We start from the raw sequence: 18,829 nt of genomic DNA on the forward strand, positions 1-18,829 counted from the left end.
TTTGTTATACAAAGGAGATAAAAATGATATCGAAAACTTAGCACAAAAAATGAGCTCTCAACACCCGAAAATTAGATTCACCATGGAATTTGAAGAAAATAACCGTATAGATTACTTAGATTTAACACTAATAAAGAAAGATGGGAAGCATGAATTTAGCATATTCAGAAAACCTACGTGTACAGATCTAGTTATCAATGAGCGCTCCTGTCACCCACCGCGATACAAATGGGCATATTTTACTTCGATGGTATACAGGCTACTAAGATTGCCACTAAGCCAACAGGAAGTAGAAAAGGAGTTAAGTATTTTAAAACAAGTGGCCGTAGCGAACGGATATACGTGTAAGCAGGTGATGAATATTTATAGGAAGATAAAGAAGAAGCAAATGGAACAAACAGAAGGAAGTCAAGTAGCAGTTAAGAGGAACAACAAGAAAAAAAATGTTGCTCTCACTTACAATGGAAGAATTGCAGACAAAATTGAAAGATGCTTTCGTAAATCCGACGTTAAAATAGGGTTCCGAACAAATAACACGCTAAAATTGAAGCTCCGGCATCGAATATGTAATAGTAGGAATAAATTTCAGGATTCAGGTGTATATAAGATCAAATGTAATGACTGCTGTAAACAATATATAGGACAGACTGGTAGGAACTTTGAAACCAGATTCAAGGAGCACACCTACTCTCAAAATAAAACAGCTTTTGGGGCGCATATGGCTGCGACAAAGCACTCAGTCACGAATATTGAAAACAATTTAGAAATCCTGCATAGAGCTCATAAGGGGCGTTTTCTTAACATTTTGGAAGAGATCGAAATATACACCCACAAAAATAAAGATCCAGATTCAATGGTCAATGAGCAAAACGAATTCAATCATAACGCCTATTTTAACATTTATGACGACCTACTAAGATGACAGCTGTTGCGTGTGGAGATCCAGGCCGAGGGACGAGAGATGGTGCATGGTGGAGAAGCCGGAAGACGCGTGCAGCGCCTGGCGTCGTTGACGTGGCCCTCCTGTGCGGCCCTCTTGCCCGCGGCGATGGACATCAGACGACTGAGCGCACCGCGACTCAACACCAAAATGGCGGGAACCACGGAAGCAGTCCGTAGAGGAAAACAAGTTCACACCAGCACCATAGATATATAAATCGCCCTATGCTTTTAGATCGTATAAAAATGATAATTTTACTGTTTTTTAATTCCTGACAAGTACAGATTTTAACTTTGACATCTACATATTTTAGCCAAATATTTTTAATATAAAAAGATCTACTGAATACAGTATGTACAAATGGAATATAACAAATGTACCAGACGCCACCTGTCGGTAATAGTGCTATAATCAATATAAATGACGTGCACTCTGCCAACCAATTTTATGTGACGTAGCATGTGAAAGTTGCTGGATTTGGACGGGTTACTCCTGTAACTGAAATATCAGGTACGTTCTGGTACATTTGATGTTGATTAGATAGGATGAAAAACATTTGCTTCTGTGAAATGGTAAATTAGTACAATTATTTTTACAGATCTGAAGATGGTTCTGAATGAACCGAAACCGGTCATATGAATAATAAAAAAATTTTTTTGCAATCAAGACGGATTTTAAGCAACATTAATTTAGTGTCTGTACTTCATTAAAACACAGAGAAAAGTGCATCGCTAAAAATAGTGAAATTTTGACAGTTATAGCGAATTGGGAAAAAAGGACTACATGGTAGCGAACTTTAATTTTGTTAGCAGTGAAACTGTGTTCACAGGTGTTTTAATTTCAATTGTCTCTTCTTTATTGTGTTTGCCAGACGAAACTCTACTTCACATACATATACAAAAAACGCGAGATTAGAGTCATTAGTTTTTTGGACTTACTTAATTGTTATGGTTTGCTTACGGCTTTGTACTTGTTTTTTATGGACAGTAATAATAATATTTATGTGGTTAGGATAGGCTTAGCGTGGTAAAGGCTGCCAGATAAGTTAGGTTTAAGTTTGATTTAAGTTGTCTATACTTTATGAGTTGGGAAAGATACTATGAGGACTTATCACTTAACATAGTGCTAATTGCGACACCGTTCACTGTGTGAATGGAGTCGCAAATGGGTGTACTGTGACGGTAGAGTCCCCAGAAAGGCGCCTTATGAAGTTCGAGAGCGGACTCGGACTAGTGTGTCGAGCCGGGTGTACTCTGTATGATAGTTGTCGCCGGGCGAGCTGGCGTTTGCAGAAGTGGGGGCGGTAGCAAGTCACGTGGGAGCCGAGCGTGGGCGCCCACAGCAGCAATAGCTTTGTAGTTCGTCCGCTAGATGTCGGCGTCCTTTGAGCTCTTCTATTGTAGCAATGACCATGCATGAGAAATACTGATGCTTGGTAGGCGACAAAACTCGCTCAAAGCCCGTGACCGGTTTTCCCAGTGCTGGAAAGCCATTGGGGACAGAAATGGTTGAAAGCGCCGCCATGTCAGACTAAAGGAACTTGTTAAAGACAAACTAAGATATATTTTAACGAAATGTGAACCCAGTAACATACTGAAAAGTCACTACCACAAAAATAAATGGAAAATTATAGCGAGTACAATGATGTAACTGCGCCTTCGGTGCGATAAATAGTTTTTAAGTTATTATACGTTAAAGAACTTATAAACTGTCCGAACCATTAAAAAATTGTAATTCGATGATAACTACACCGATTTTCATTAACGAAATGTCAAGGGATAGGTCTCATATCGACTGACCAGAGAATTGTCCTCAACTCGTGGTCTAGTGGTACTGTAAGGCTTTAGCAGCCGAGAAGCGCGGACGTGCTGTGTGTTTCCGTCTGCAGTGCGGGCCAGCTCGTCTTGTTTACTTTCTCCGGCCGACACCAACGTGACGCCGATCATGACGAATCAGTATCGAAAATCATCATTAAGATTCGCTTTTAGAAACGACTTTTCTAGACCAAATGCACTCGATTTCGAGCGCTTTTTAAAGGAAGAGGCCAAGAACCAGGCTGCAGACATTGTCGGCATCCACTTTTCAATCGTAGGTAACACGGTATATGTGAAACTTACTAACGACGCAACGTGTGACGGCGTTCTTCGAGACATGAAGCATAAGACTACGCTTCTGCCACGCAGACGCAAATGTCGGCAACGTCGAGGTTTCTCATCCCGGACTGGAACTGCGTACTACACGCATATTTGACCTACCCTTCGAACTCATGGCGGCTGATGTCGTGGCGGCGCTCCGTAACTATGGCACAGTACACCAACACGTGGCAGAAAAGTGGACCCAATTTAAGATGCACCCAGGCCTCAACGGCGTACGCCAGGTGAGCATTGAATTTCGACGGACATACCGTCATACCTTCAAATAGGAGGTTGCCAGACCATAGTTATTTATGACGGCCAGCCTAAAACGTATACCGGATGCGGCAAGGAAGGTCACTTACGTTCCGAGAGCCTCCAACGTGGGATCACACAACTTCCACCACAGGACATGGCACAACCACCGACGCCGACAGTCCTCCCAGTAAGTTACGCGGCGGCGCTCACGACGTCTCTGTCCGTCCAGACGCAACAGACCGGCGTTGCAGTACCGAAACCGCCCTCTGCTGACCGACACCGGGCCGATCAGTCAGACTGGCCGGTGGCAGCAATCGCTGCACTTATCGTACCAACGGAAGCCTTTGTGCCCACGAGGCGTGAGTCAGTGCCATCGTCCGACACGGAAGGCCACACACGAAAACAATGATCTCCGAAACGTCGAGAACAACACCGTAGGACCGCCCGCATCTCGTGGTCGTGCGGTAGCGTTCTCGCTTCCCACGCCCGGGTTCCCGGGTTCGATTCCCGGCGGGGTCAAGGATTTTCTCTGCCTCGTGATGGCTGGATGTTGTGTGCTGTCTTTAGGTTAGTTAGGTTTAAGTAGTTCTAAGTTCTAGGAGACTTATGACCACAGCAGTTGAGTCCCATAGTGCTCAGAGCCATTTTTGAACACCGTAGGACCTCGTCGGAACACGGCAGCTCCCATTCGCAGGTGGACGAAGAACTAATCCTGCAGGACGCCGATCATGAGACTGTCTAACAACCCTACCACAACAAAGATCAAAAATTAATTATGATTTGTAGTGTTGCTGACGCTGCTAAATATTGCATTTTCGGGCAACAACAAAGTTATATTATGTGGCAAGTGTCATTAGAGCACAGTTAATAAAGTCATTTCATGAAATAATGGATAAACTAAGCACTCATCTTTTCCTGTTTCCCACGCTGGTCTCGTGAACTCATGGCTGAATCGTCGAAAATCTAGGTAGGGATGGTTCCAAGCTCGGATGCAAAGAGGTTTAGGTGTTATCCTGCGATATTCAAAAGTTTTATAGATGTGTTTCATAAACCATTCTTGAAGATTAAACTTTTGCGAGTTAGCACAATGGTGATGTAAAAAAGTAGTCAGCACTCCGAATTTAAGATACACTTCTTTTTTATTACTTTTATTGCAATATCACGTAACTCACAAAACATCACTGCACAATATAAAACATACTTGAAAATATCTTCCTCACTGTTAAAGTTGACATTTTATAAACTGACTACAATTTGCGTCTTTCCAACATGACGTCCAAGACTTGACTCTCTAATAACCGCTTACGCGCCCAAAAATCAGAGTTACAAGTACGACAAAGATCATAGTGACAAAAGAAAGAATAAACATAAGAATAATATCACTGCAACATAATCATATCGATGTATCGAAGTACGTCTACATTAATGAAATCAAATCTGGATGTTGTCTCAGAAATATGTTAGCTACTTTACAGAAACACAGTAGAATATTGCTGGTATCGAGAGGTTGAGGTGAGCTGCCGTAATGGTTACGTAATTCAAGTACCATTACAACTGACACCATTTCCACTGACTCCATCCCTCCATTGGTGGGGCGAGTGGGGCCCGTCTGCCAGTTCTCTGCGATGACCAGTGATCAACTGGAAGTTTCCATTCCAGCCTGCAGAGCCGTCCGGTTTATGGAACATGAACAGACTTCCGCGCCCACAGCGTGAACCGAGGACGTTTAGACCTGACAGGACCCCGATCCGGGGCCCGCCGAGGTCTGAACTGTATCTGGAGGGCCGCCGTCGTCGGCGTGTGACGTCACTCGCGACGTCCGGTTTTCTCCACCGTCACCATGGATAACCCTGCCCAACCACCGCACCGCCAGGCTTACCGCCTAGACACGACGAATATCAACATGATTAGCTCTCCTGGCACGATCCAACTTCTAAGATAATCAATACGAGCCACAGGAGTCGACTTTGCATTCCTGCAAGAAGTGCGAACGACCGCACCCCCGAACTTTTATGGCTATGCAACGTACGTGACGCCTGGTGGTCCCACGGACATCGGCGTGGCGATTTTCGTGCGTAACGCTATCGAAGCCACTGACATCACTTATCTCCCCTCTGCCTGAGGACTAGCGTCACGGCGCTTGACATTCGATTCATTAAAGTTTATGCACCATCGGGCACCACCCAACGTCGTGACCAGACCATGTTCTACTCCGCAGACATTGCTCCCCTTTTTCTATGACGGCAGGAACACAGTGTCTTCGCTGGCGATTTTAATTGCGTGCTTCATCCCAAGGACCAAACCCGCACTACACGCCATGTCTGGAACTGGGTATGGTGATTCACGATCTTCATGTGTGCGACACGTGGGAAAACATACACGGCGACAGTTCTGGCCCCACGCATCTTACCAGTTCTTCGGCGAGCCGACTGGATGTCCACAAAGTCTTACACAGGGAGTTGTGGTCACCGAATGGTGATCTCTGGTCTTTTCTGATCATAGTGTATACATCTGCACTACGCATCTCCACACTCAACGAGACTGGCGTAGTAACAGCCTTTGGAAGATGAATGTAAGACACCTTCAGGACGAGGAGTGCCGTCGGCAAGACGCCGCAACGTGAGCCAACTGTGATCGACATCACTCCCAATACCAATCGACTTTGGCGTGGTGGCTCCTGTGCGCCAAACCCGCAGTACACAAGACACTTCTGTGGTTCAGCACAGACATGGCTGTGCGGCACTGACAGACCCTGGGCTTTTACTATGCGGCGTTCAGGGACCATGGCGCTCTACCACCATCACCAGACAGACAACGAGAAAGTTGATGAATCAAAGCCCACATTCGGTTGTTGACGAAGCGCCGCTTAGAAGGCGCCTTAGTCCGCTCGCGACGACGCGACCGAGCAGCAGGAGAGAACCCACCATCCTCTACGTTGTGGCAGACATGCGCTGATACCGTCGCTAGTTAATCACACGCCTTACGACGCAAGAAGGTCGCTCCTGTACAATCCAAGCGACCATAGTGCAAGCCATGGACAATCATTTTCGTCACCTTTACCAGGAAAAAGTTGTAGACGATGAGGCCACTGTGGAAGAATTCCAACCTGTGACACGCACTATTGACAGGGTATCTGCGACGGCATGACTGGAGGAAGTCTCGTCTCAGGAGGTGGACGGTGCCTTACAGAAAGGTGCAGTCAGAAAGTCTCCTGGGCGCGATGGATTACCAGTCGAGTTTTAGCGGACCTTCCGTGACATCATGATGCCCCACTGGTTCAAAATGATTCAAATGTTCTAAGCACTATGGGACTTAACATCTGAGGTCATCAGTCCCCTAGACTTAGAAATCCTTAAACCTAACTAACCTAAGGACATCACACACATCCATGCCCGAGGCAGGATTCGAACCTGCGACAGTAACAGCAGCGCGGTTCCGGACTAAAGCGCGTAGGACCACTCGGCCACAACGGCCGGTACCGGGCTGCTAACTTGGCTCAGGCAGACTGGTTTGAGCAGTATTCGTAAGCAGTGTCTGTGTGAGATGGGTAGGCGGTGAGTACCTTGCTTTGTAAAGTACTGAGATTTTTCTAAGTATCCATTTATGGAGTTAGAAAATCTTCGCGAGTGTCGCCAACGAACACTTAGAAATATTGTCACAGCGGGGACTTACAAAATTGTCATGAGTGGGGACTTAGCAGAGATACATACAGGGTGTTTCAAAAATGACCGGTATATTTGAAACGGCAATACAAACTAAACGAGCAGCGATAGAAATACACCGTTTGTTGCAATATGCTTGGGACAACAGTACATTTTCAGGCAGACAAACTTTCGAAATTACAGTAGTTATAATTGTCAACAACAGATGGCGCTGCGGTCTGGGAAACTCTATAGTACGATATTTTCCACATATCCACCATGCGTAGCAATAATATGGCGTAGTCTCTGAATGAAATTACCCGAAACCTTTGACAACGTGTCTGGCGGAATGGCTTCACATGCAGATGAGATGTACTGCTTCAGCTGTTCAATTGTTTCTTGATTCTGGCGGTACACCTGGTCCTTCACGTGTCCCCACAGAAAGAAGTCACAGGGGTTCATGTCTGGCGAATAGGGAGGCCAATCCACGCCGCCTCCTGTATGTTTCGGATAGCCCAAAGCAATCACACGATCATCGAAATATTCATTCAGGAAATTAAAGACGTCGGCCGTGCGATGTGGCCGGGCACCATCTTGCATAAACCACGAAGTGTTCGCAGTGTCGTCTAAGGCAGTTTGTACCGCCACAAATTCACGAAGAATGTCCAGATAGCGAGATGCAGTAATCGTTTCGGATCTGAAAAATGGGCCAATGATTCCTTTGGAAGAAATGGCGGCCCAGACCAGTACTTTTTGAGGACGCAGGGACGATGGGACTGCAACATGAGGCTTTTCGGTTCCCCATATGCGCCAGTTCTGTTTATTGACGAAGCCGTCCAGGTAAAAATAAGCCTCGTCAGTAAACCAAATGCTGCCCACATGCATATCGCCGTCATCAATCCTGTGCACTATATCGTTAGCGAATGTCTCTCGTGCAGCAATGGTAGCGGCGCTGAGGGGTTGCCGCGTTTGAATTTTGTATGGATAGAGGTGTAAACTCTGGCGCATGAGACGATACGTGGACGTTGGCGTCATTTGGACCGCAGCTGCAACACGGCGAACGGAAACCCGAGGCCGCTGTTGGATCACCTGCTGCACTAGCTGCGCGTTGCCCTCTGTGGTTGCCGTACGCGGTCGCCCTACCTTTCCAGCACGTTCATCCGTCACGTTCCCAGTCTGTTGAAATTTTTCAAACAGATCCTTTATTGTATCGCTTTTAGGACCTTTGGTTACATTAAACCTCCGTTGAAAACTTCGTCTTGTTTCAACAACACTGTGTTCTAGGCAGTGGAATTCCAACACCAGAAAAATCCACTGTTCTAAGGAATAAACCATGTTGTCCACAGCACACTTGCACGTTGTGAACAGCACACGCTTACAGCAGAAAGACGACGTACAGAATGGCGCACCCACAGACTGCGTTGTCTTCTATATCTTTCACATCACTTGCAGCGCCATCTGTTGTTGAAAATTGTAACTACTGTAATTTCGAAAGTTTGTCTGCCTGAAAATGTACTGTTGTCCCAAGCATATTGCAACAAACGGTGTATTTCTATCGCTGCTCGTTTAGTTTTTATTGCCGTTTCAAATATACCGGTCATTTTTGAAACACCCTGTACATACATAAATATCCAGCGATCACAGACCCTGCAGACCACGCGCTGTTTCCACAAACTGCCTCCATTCCTTTCTGTTTTGTGCTCATTTCTTCCAGACATCTTCAGTGTCCAAGGCTTCCAGATCCTTCGTCAGGTCACCCATCCAGCGCTGCCTTAGTCGTCCTATGGGGCGTCTAGTTTTGGATTTTCCCTCAAGTGCTTCCTTCGCCTGTCTTTCTTCTGGTATACGGGCTAGATGGCTCCTCTGCACTTCAGCTTCTGTAGTATTTTTGGTTGTTGCATTAAGAGATAGATTTCCTCATTTCCTCCATTCTCCTTTATCTATGATTGGTCCCCACATCTTTCTCATTACTCTTCTTTCAAATGTTAACAGTTTTTCCTTTTCGCATTTTGTCATGCTCCAGGTTTCTGAACCGTACATGACTACTGTGCATGTCACTGTGTTATAGATTCTCATCTCAGCATTTGCTGATATTGATTTTGAGCTGAGCGTCTCCCTGAGGGAATACATACATTTCATCCCGACTGCTATTCTTTCCCTGATGTCCATTATTATTCTGTTGTTGCTTCTAAACCAAGATCCCAAGTATTTGAACTGTCAACTCTCTTACCCTCATGCCATCTATTTCAAGAAATTCTGCTGCTCTTGTCTTCTTGATAATTGCATGAATTTCATTTTGTCCTGATTCGTTTGTAACCCAACCTTCTGTTCACAGTTGTCCATTGTCTGGTACATTTCTTTCAACTCTTGGAGTGATTCACTTATCCTTACCATACCACTTGACATGTTAGACACTCCAAACTGTCTACCATCTTTACTCCAACACATTCCTGTTGCATGCGTTCCCTTATTACTTTCTCTAAGATGACACTGGACAGAACAGATGAGAGCGTCCCCTCGTGTGAGACCTGCCTCAATCTCGAATCTTTCTGGCATGATCCCTTGTAAAAGCATCGTTTACCTTGATCCATCCATACAAGACTGCACCATTCTCACTAGCTTCTCAGGGACTATGAAGTCACGCAGTACATTATATAGGCTATTTTGTGGGTGCTGTTGTATGAAGATCGACGAACAGACTATTGCCACTTTCATCGCATTCCCAGTGTTTTTCAAACAGTTATCTTATGGTGAAAATGTGATATATTGCCGATTAGTTTGGTCGGAAGACAACTTGGTATTACTGCATGTTTTGAAAGGTGGTGACCCTTTGGGCACGCCGTGTTTTACCCCTTGTTAATTACGTAGTCGCTGCAGGGGCACCGCAGCCCTCCCGTATGACAGGGACTGACAGAGTTGTTTGCCGCTAGCAATAATAGTTGTGGCAGTAGACTCTTTCTGTATTGGCGCGGACAGCAGAGAGACGTGACCAGAGCGGCAGAAGTGAAAAAAACAGCAGTAGGCTCTTCCAGGAAAGCATCCGGGCTTCTACAAAAGCGTAACCGGTTTGCTTTTAAGTGCAGGCGGTGGCATCTTGCCACGGAATCGGCCCACAGCAGCGGTCGGTCTTCAGCAGGACAATGGCCAGTGGCCTGCGTTCCAGAGGCGTATTGTCCACATCGGGTGTGCGACCAACAGAGTTTTATGATTTGACCATTGTTCGCCACAGATGTGGAACGCACGCACTTTTCTCTGGCGCGATGTTCAGCGGGAGAGAGCATAGATTTTGGCGGCAAACTTTCTCATCGGAGGAATGCCGCTATGCCGTGTCTAGGCGGGAGTTCTCGAGCCGTGTTATAAGTACGCCAGTGGCGCAATTTGCGAGGGCAGCTTGGCCATTGGAGAAGACAATTTTTGGTGACTCCGTGAGGATTTCGTGTGGAGTAGGGAAGAGAGGACAGATTTTCGAGGATTCGGTGGATGTCCTTCGTAGAGGACGGTCTGGGCAGTTCGGCCTACGTACGTTGTAGGTTCGGCAAACTGGCGGAGAGCCGCCACAGAGGACAATCTTGGTCCTTTCGGCGCGCCAGCTGTGATTCTCTGCACATCTTGGCGCGAGGGTACGCCGACCGCAACCTTGCAGTTGCGCGCCTATCGCCAGTCTCCACGTCATCCGTTGGCAGTTCAGTGGTGAGCAAATCGGCAGCCTGAGTCTAATAGCAATTATTGTCTGAGGACTCAGTCTTCACTGCAGCGAATCCATCAGTGCTGTACCCCTGTATTTCAGCTAACCTATGTCGTACTGACATTCAGCTAGCGGCTCACAGTCTGGGACACTACCTCACATATAGTAAGAAGGTGTTGTTGTTATTACACTGAGGGAGGAATAGTTTTAGTTTGAACCCCCATCCCCTTTAATAACTTTGCCAGCCGTCGACATCATCTGTCCACTGCCTGTTTTGTTTCATGTTCAATTTTTGTAATTTGATCTGTATGCTAATTCTGTAAATGCACATTTGGGATGTGTAATAAACTAAGTGTGAAAAGAGCAATATTTCATTTCTATACCCTGTTCATCCTGACCATTTGAATTACAAAAATTTTTGTGAGCTGAGGTACATAACAAGGACAAGAAAACTTACAAATTGGTGACAGCTGCCACGATATTACCAGCAGAATCTAATGATACGTAGTCAGACAGATAGCGTTTGTTTTTTAAGATTTCACATCAGAAAAAGTTTGTGAACAAATTAGACTCATGATAATCTTAAGTTGCTAGCGGGATATGTACTACTGTATGTCTTCTCTTTCCAGGTGTATAGTTTATTGTACATCTTGTATGTTTCTGTTTTGTCGTGTCTACTCCACGTGTGTTCTTTGATTACTGGATTTGACAGTGGCGTTGTTCATTTTTGGATGGTTATTTTCCTAATGTGTTTGTGCGTTTTGAATAGCGAAGGTATTTAGAGAAATTGTGTTCGCAGTAGGTTCTGAACGATAAGTAGGAGCAGGGCTAGAGTCGGTAACGCAAAGCGCTAAGTAGAGGGCTCTCTTAACATGGAGAACAACCAAAGTATAGATCCGGACGAGTCAGGAGACCAGATGGTTGTTTCCTTCAAAGAAGAATCAAATTCATAGGTAGCTAACAGAGACGGTTTAGTTTCACGTTTAGAGGACTCTGAAGCCGACAGTGAAGTAAGCGAGGGTGAAGATACGGGAGACACATGTCATGTAGATGTAGTAGTTCACAGTAGGAACTCATCAGTGGCTGATGAGAGAGGAGCGGTCCCATCTCTGAGAGCAAATGCCGAATGTAGTAATGCGACGGACGGCATCCTCGATTTTTTGAGAAGAATAGCAGAAGAAAGGCGCAGAGAAGCAGAAGAAACAAAAGCAGCGGTTCCAGAATTCGAAGGTACGTTAACTCAAAGTATCAAGGATATGTTAGGAGAGGTAGCTATGTGCAAGAGGTAAGTAAGCGAAGCAAAAGTGGTCGCAATAGAAGCAAAAAGCGACGCTCTTGTTGCTAGAATGGAGGCAACTGGTACACGGAAAGATGCTCAGACGGCCAAGACGTATGCTAGGACAGTCAATAGTATCGCCCATCGAACTCAGGAAGTCCTTACCTAGATGCAGGAACAGGGACACGAGATAATTCTGGAAACCCAGGAACAGGTTTCATAGCAATCTAAGAAAATTAAGACCCTGAAAGACTAGGATACAAAATGGTCACAGCTACAGCAAGACCATGAGCGTGTCGCCGAGCGACAAGTGGAGGTCATGAAGGAGATTACGGACAACGCGGCCGTATAAAACAATTGAAAATACAGGCCGCTAATAGACGGAAGAGGGACGAGAAACATCAGAGACAAACTGAACCGGAGACGAGTAGGACTGCACTCGCTCCGATATTACTGAACCGGCAAATATCGTTTAATCCTGGCAGTAGAGATCTACTTATGTTTGCCCATCACGAGTAAGCACAACGCAAGCGGCGGGCCGCGACAGTAACGGAGCAGTCCCATAACTACGGGCCGATTAGAAGGTTCGACGCACAGATCTAGACAGGAGCGGTGAAGTGCGTGGCCATAATAGTCGACGGGACGATACTCCACAGAATATCAAACGCATGAGAATCACAAAGACGGGAATGAGTGCACACGCAACTGAAGACTTGCGTTTCGACCACAAACATTTTATATCCGTGCAAAATTTTCAAAACTATCGGGACAGTGGAAACACACTACATCCCAAAGCCTAGATAGCTCTATATGACAAATATTTGCTTTCTGGTTGGCATTACTCTACAAGTTTGAATTTATTTGCCGACATATGGAGAGTTCGTGGCGATTACTATGAGCGATACTGCGGTCACCTGTAGATCATATGAGGAATTCAGAGAGGCATTTCTCACAATATACGGTCGAAAAAGATACAGGTTCAGATCAAGCAGGATATAATGATGTGCAGGGGTCTCTACTCATCAGGATTTCAAAGTCGAGAGAAACTTTTTGAGTCAATGATAAAGAAGAATAAGTCTCGACATTCACCGTAGAGCTCAAGTGACATTATACGATTCTGTTATATGAAGCTCCCCGTCCGGTAGCAGCAAGTTCTAGCAGATAGATGTGAAAACGACATAGAGGCGTTTAAAAGTATTCTCCGAGAGCTGGGGTACACCTATGAATCCCAAAATTGTAAATCATATAAGGCGCAACATGGAAAGTAATAACGGTCGGCCATCTAGGAGACACAATGATCGAAGGGATACTCGGGATGGGCTATTAGCTCAACAGCTTCACTAGAGACCACCAACCGAAATATGAATACACCCGAGCGATTTTAACAGTGGGCGTGATAACAATACCCGACGTGATGATAGAAACTGGCGTGAGTCGAACAGTAGAAACCCACCAGCTGAGATACTTGAGATCAGGCCTCCAAATCAAAGGAACGAGGATCGAAACGACCACCCACGCAGATGACTGGATAATGGAGTGGTTTTGGCTCGAAGTTCACTCGCACAAAAAACTGGAGAGAGGCAGGTTAACTTGTTAGAGTATGAAGATAAGGAAGATTGTTGTTAGAAGAAAAAAAGATCATATCGAACGATGTACAGTCAGTGACAGAATTCCTGAGACCCCTCGTGTATTTTTTATGGTCAACTGCAAAGCTTTGCTGTCCAGTTCACAGTATAACTGTCTAGGAGGCACAACGCTACCCACATTGTCTGTTACATGTGCACCTCGTGTAGATGTAAACAGTTACTTTGGAGCGTCACAGCCAGCAGTAACAATACGCGTGCTTTTTACTGCGACATGAGGTAGGTTTCGCAAACGGATTTTAAAAACTGCATTGCGTTTTCTCCCAAAATGTTTTAAGCTATTCACGACCGACACATTATTTTCTCCATCGCTTTCATTATAGCTTCCGTGAACGAATGCAGTAACAAGGATTGAGATGTTGCAGTTTGCGACACATTACCAAGGAATATTTTAGACATGAGAATGGAAAAGATGCTTACATTAACATGGTGCTTACATAATACGGATGACAAGGGGCAAATTATCGACAGCAACTAGTACCTGAAGTAACTTTAATTACAAAAGATAGCGTCGACAGACGTTCACTGGGTGCTTCACCGGCACACTTGCTGGATCCACGCTAACAGTACTGAGCGTTGGCGGGACATACAAAATTAATCCTGTTCTACACCTTTTGCTACGAATCGCTAGGGGTCACGGTGCATCACGATGTTCGGTACCCCCCCCCCCCTCCCCCACCCGTTCTATCATGCGCTAGAATGTCTGGCGTGGCGGGTCGCTGGTAGTTTTCTTGACAGTAAAGGTTTCGTTGTAATTGTCATCTCCACTGATTTTAACACTTTCGGTTGATGTTGCAACGAAAATCTTACTGTAAATTTATCAAATATTAACTGTCTGTGTTACTATTAATGACACTTCCCTTTATACGTACGTTATGAATATAATAAGCTACCGAACGTCTTGCATCGATCTCGAACGTCTTATTGTCTTATTGTGGTAAGGTCTTATGGGACCAAACTGCTGAGGTCGTCGGTCCCCAAGCTTACACGCTACTTAATCTAACGTAAAGTAACTTATGCTAAGGACAAAAAACACACCCATGCCCGAGGGAGGACTCGAACCTCTGACGGCGGGAGCTGTGCGAACCGTGACAAGACGCCCCAGCCCGCGCGGCAATCTCGAATCAAGAATTCTAACGGTATCCACAGAACAGTAAAACTTCGAAATTCAGGTCACAGTGGTTATTAGTACACGCATAATAGGGAAACGAAATTTTGAATTTCTCGGATAAGAATGCAAACGTATACAAAACTACAAATTTTGGCAATCGATTGGTAATCTTCACAGCTGCTGCTAAATGATACAGACAGAGCCGGTATCTTATTAAATTCATAACTGATGGTTGTACGAAAGCGTACTGGGACCTAACACTAACATATACGATAATTTCAAATGATGAAACATATCTCTGTTAAAAGATAACCTTACTTACTGAATCTCAAACCATTGGTCAGCAAGCGATGGCTCGAGTACGCTCTTTTTCACATTTTCTTACATTTTGGCATATTTCTCATTATTTTTCCTCGTCACGGAAAGAAACTCATATAAAATTGTAATAGTAATGAGTTCCGTACACATTTTGGCGAAATTATTGTTGGAATTCACAGTCTTGATCCAAAATCCTGAAAGAAATTTGGATAGTAAGAAAAAATGTGGGAAACAGAACTGTGATGCACCAAACGAATTTCTCGAAGCCGTTGAATTCACACAGTGATGTTTATATTCCGTGTTTTTCAATAATGACACAAAAGCTGCACTTTGGGTGTAAGCAACATTAAAAATTTTAAACGGCTGTGACATCTACCTTCGTCATTTCCTAATTACTGCAATTTCACTACAGTCAGCAGTAAGAGAACATCAAGTTTGACTAGAATTTATAGTCACGGTTTGTCCGGCGTTCTTTACTTGGAACTGACAGAGGTGAAGGAGGTCGTTTGGTGTAATTACAAATTATTGTCGCTGATGAGTATCGAAAAAACCAGCCAGACCATTCACTCCCAGAAACACAACATTAACGCATCGATCGCCTTACACTGAACTCGGACATAATTTACAGGGAACAGGCTTTAATTCCATACTGTGTGCAGTGAAACCGAAGAAGTTGAGTAACTTGAAATAAGTAAAAAGTCAAGCTGTAGATTCGACTTTTGGAGTTTGTTCTTCGTAGCAGAGTCGTACTGCGTCAAAATAAGAAGAAAAATTAGACAAGTGTGAGTAAGACTTGTGCTCTGGCTGTTTCTTACAGACTTACTTATATACATTGATAATAGTATATAATAGTTTCATGTGGCTCATGGTGGAAGTCTCTCTATTAGACGCCATTTCGGCGACTTACGTGTTGCCACGATACCCTGCCTGGGCGCTGATGCAGATGCTCAAGGCGACCGGTCTCAATCATACAGCGTGTCAGGTATTATCCAATCTTTTTACTGGTATTCACGCATCTGGCGTAGTGAATGGACAGCTTACTCCCCAGATCACCATCCGAAGGGTCTTACCACAGGGGAGCCCCCTCTCCATGTCACTTTTTCTTTTGTCCTTAGAACCTCTGCTTTGCCGTATTGATGATCTATTATGCAGCTGGAAAATATTAGGAGAAACCTTCTCGGTACGAGCGTACGCGGATGATGTTATGATATTTCTACGTTGTATCGATGGCATATCCTAGCTCAGGGACATATTGGATTCCTTTTGTTCTCTCTCTGGGGCCTGCATTAATGAGCGGGAAAGTACCCTCTTTCTACTGGAAGGCTTTCAACTCGTTGTTATTCCATAGGCAACGATGGTTGCTTGCTACAAATCGTTGAGGATTACCGTGGAATGATGCCCGATGAAAATGGCTACACTCTATTGGCGGGATGGGACGGATAGAATTCAAGGGGCAATTCGTGAACATGAACTCAATTCCATTAGTCTTCTTCAAAATGTGCGCGTCTTAGATTTCTACATTTTCAGCAAAGCGTATTATGTTGCACAAATATTCCCGCCATCTGCGATGATGGCGAGAAAATTGATCCAATTGTCCGTTCGTTTCCGTTAGAAAAGTCATTCTTACGACTTCGGTATGAAGTGGTTGCCACGCTCCGTCCCCTCTGAGGGTTGGGACTTCCCAATATCAAAGTGAATACTTCAGTATTGTTCATACGTGATACTGTTTTAACATGTACTCGAGCAATTCATTCTATTACATCTAGCTTATTTACGTGTCTTGGATCAGCCAGTCTGACTCCGCCTGCAGATGTTGGCCGGATCAACTATAAGTAGCGGCCCGTACGTGAATTTTATATTATAATAAGTTTTCTGGCAGCTGACATTTTATCAGTGACACACCTTACCACCAGATCCTTGCTTACTCGTTGGGGAGAAATGATCATCATAATAAAATAATGGAAATCAGAGCTCGCACGGAAAAATATACGTGTTCGTTTTTTCCGCGAGCTGTTCGAGAGTGGAATAATGGAGAATTTTTGTGAAGGTGGTTCGATGAACCCCTCTACCAGGCACTCAAGTGTGATTTACAGAGTATCCATGTAGACGTAGACGTAGACTACAGTCATCCCTCTCCCCAGTTGAAATGGCCGCGCCATTGGTATCCTGGAAAACAATGTGGTTTCACGTTAGTGTTCCAATCCTCTCTATAGAAGTCGCCTCATCGTGGTATATTGTCATCCACAATATGATCCCGACCAACGAACGTCTCTATCGCATTGGTCTTAGTCCGACTGGGCTTTGTGAAACATGTCATCAACCTGACACATTACCACACAGGTTTGCCTCGTGTGGAAAAGAACACTGGCACTGGATTCACCGACAACTGGCTTTCCTTACCAGATCAGCTGAAGCTGCTTTCTCGGTTGAACTTCTGTGTCCGGGCTTTTCCGTTTTCCTTCGGAGACTAGTTCGATTGTGTGGCTCCTCGGACACAACGGCCACCATATAGTCGGGTGAAACAACGATCGCGACCCCCTTGTTTTTCACCAATATTTGGTGAATGCTCATTGGGCAGAGGCTTCCAAGTTATCGTGCTTTATTTGCCTACATGTTCTACCTTGTCTTTAATCATCAAGTAATTGGGTAGCGTTGTTTTTTTATCTCCTGTTTCCGGAGCCCTCTCTCATTGTGTTCTTCCTAGAGAAAAAATTTGTTTCCTTTTTTAGTCCTGGAATTATGGAATTTATGTCTATCAAGTTTTCTTTTCACAAAACGAATAACAACAAAAATAAAGAAAAATCACATAAAAATAAATTAAAAACCTGAAATAAAAAAAAGAAACACGCCGACTGTGTCCGTTCATTTCTGTAAAACCAAAAAAAAGTGATAAGCGTTCGAGCTTCGTAAGACAAACATGTATGAGAAAAAACAAAAAGGAAAGTGGTCAAGGGCGGGCGTGGAATTCGAGAGATCGCTGGAACGAATATTTGTCGGCCCACGAAATTTCTTCGCCTCCGTTTTAACCTAGCCTTCCCCTCTGTGAAGAGTTGCTAGAAGCAACACGTGTTTCATACTATAGGTCCCTCTTCACCAGTAAAGACACTGAGAAAGTCATCATTTAATGCAGGGGTAACCACGCAATCCAGGAGAGGAATAAATCCATCAGGGTCAATCGTATCAGTAGCAGGGACAGCATAAAGGTCAGTAAAGTAATTATACCGGGTGGTTATAACTAAACTTTCCATATTTAAGACGTTATAACACGGAAAGTAACTACCCTAAAACTTGATGGCACTAATGTCAAGGACATGGGGAAGAGAAATAATGAAGAATCAATTCGGCTGAAACACTTTTCATGTGCTGCTACGGTACATCATACCATTACATACCGGTATCATTACGTCTACAAAAGGGGCTCAATGTGGCACGCATCAGTGGCCAGAGGAGTCTGAAAGCGTGGGACTGCATTTGCATAGCATAACGAAGGATGTCCGTAGTTAGGTGGCGACATCTCTTGATATGCTGCGCTTCAGATCAGCACATGTGTGAATGTTCCCCTGGTAAACCCTGTCCTTCAGGTAGCCCCACAATCAGAAATCACCGGGAGAGAGATCAGGTCATCGTGTAGGGCACGCATTTGGAAACAATCGGCTGACAATTCGATCGTTTCCAAACGCGTTTCGAAGAAGCAGGTGAACTTCCCCAGCGATGTGCGGTGGGGCCCCATCTTTCATGAAAACTATTGAGTTCAATGCGTCTCTCTCCTGTAGGGCGGGTATGACATGCTGGTGAAGTATATCACAGTAACACTGGCCAGTCTTT

This window comes from Schistocerca cancellata, chromosome 4, assembly GCF_023864275.1.
Source record: "Schistocerca cancellata isolate TAMUIC-IGC-003103 chromosome 4, iqSchCanc2.1, whole genome shotgun sequence".
Lineage (NCBI taxonomy): Eukaryota > Metazoa > Arthropoda > Insecta > Orthoptera > Acrididae > Schistocerca > Schistocerca cancellata.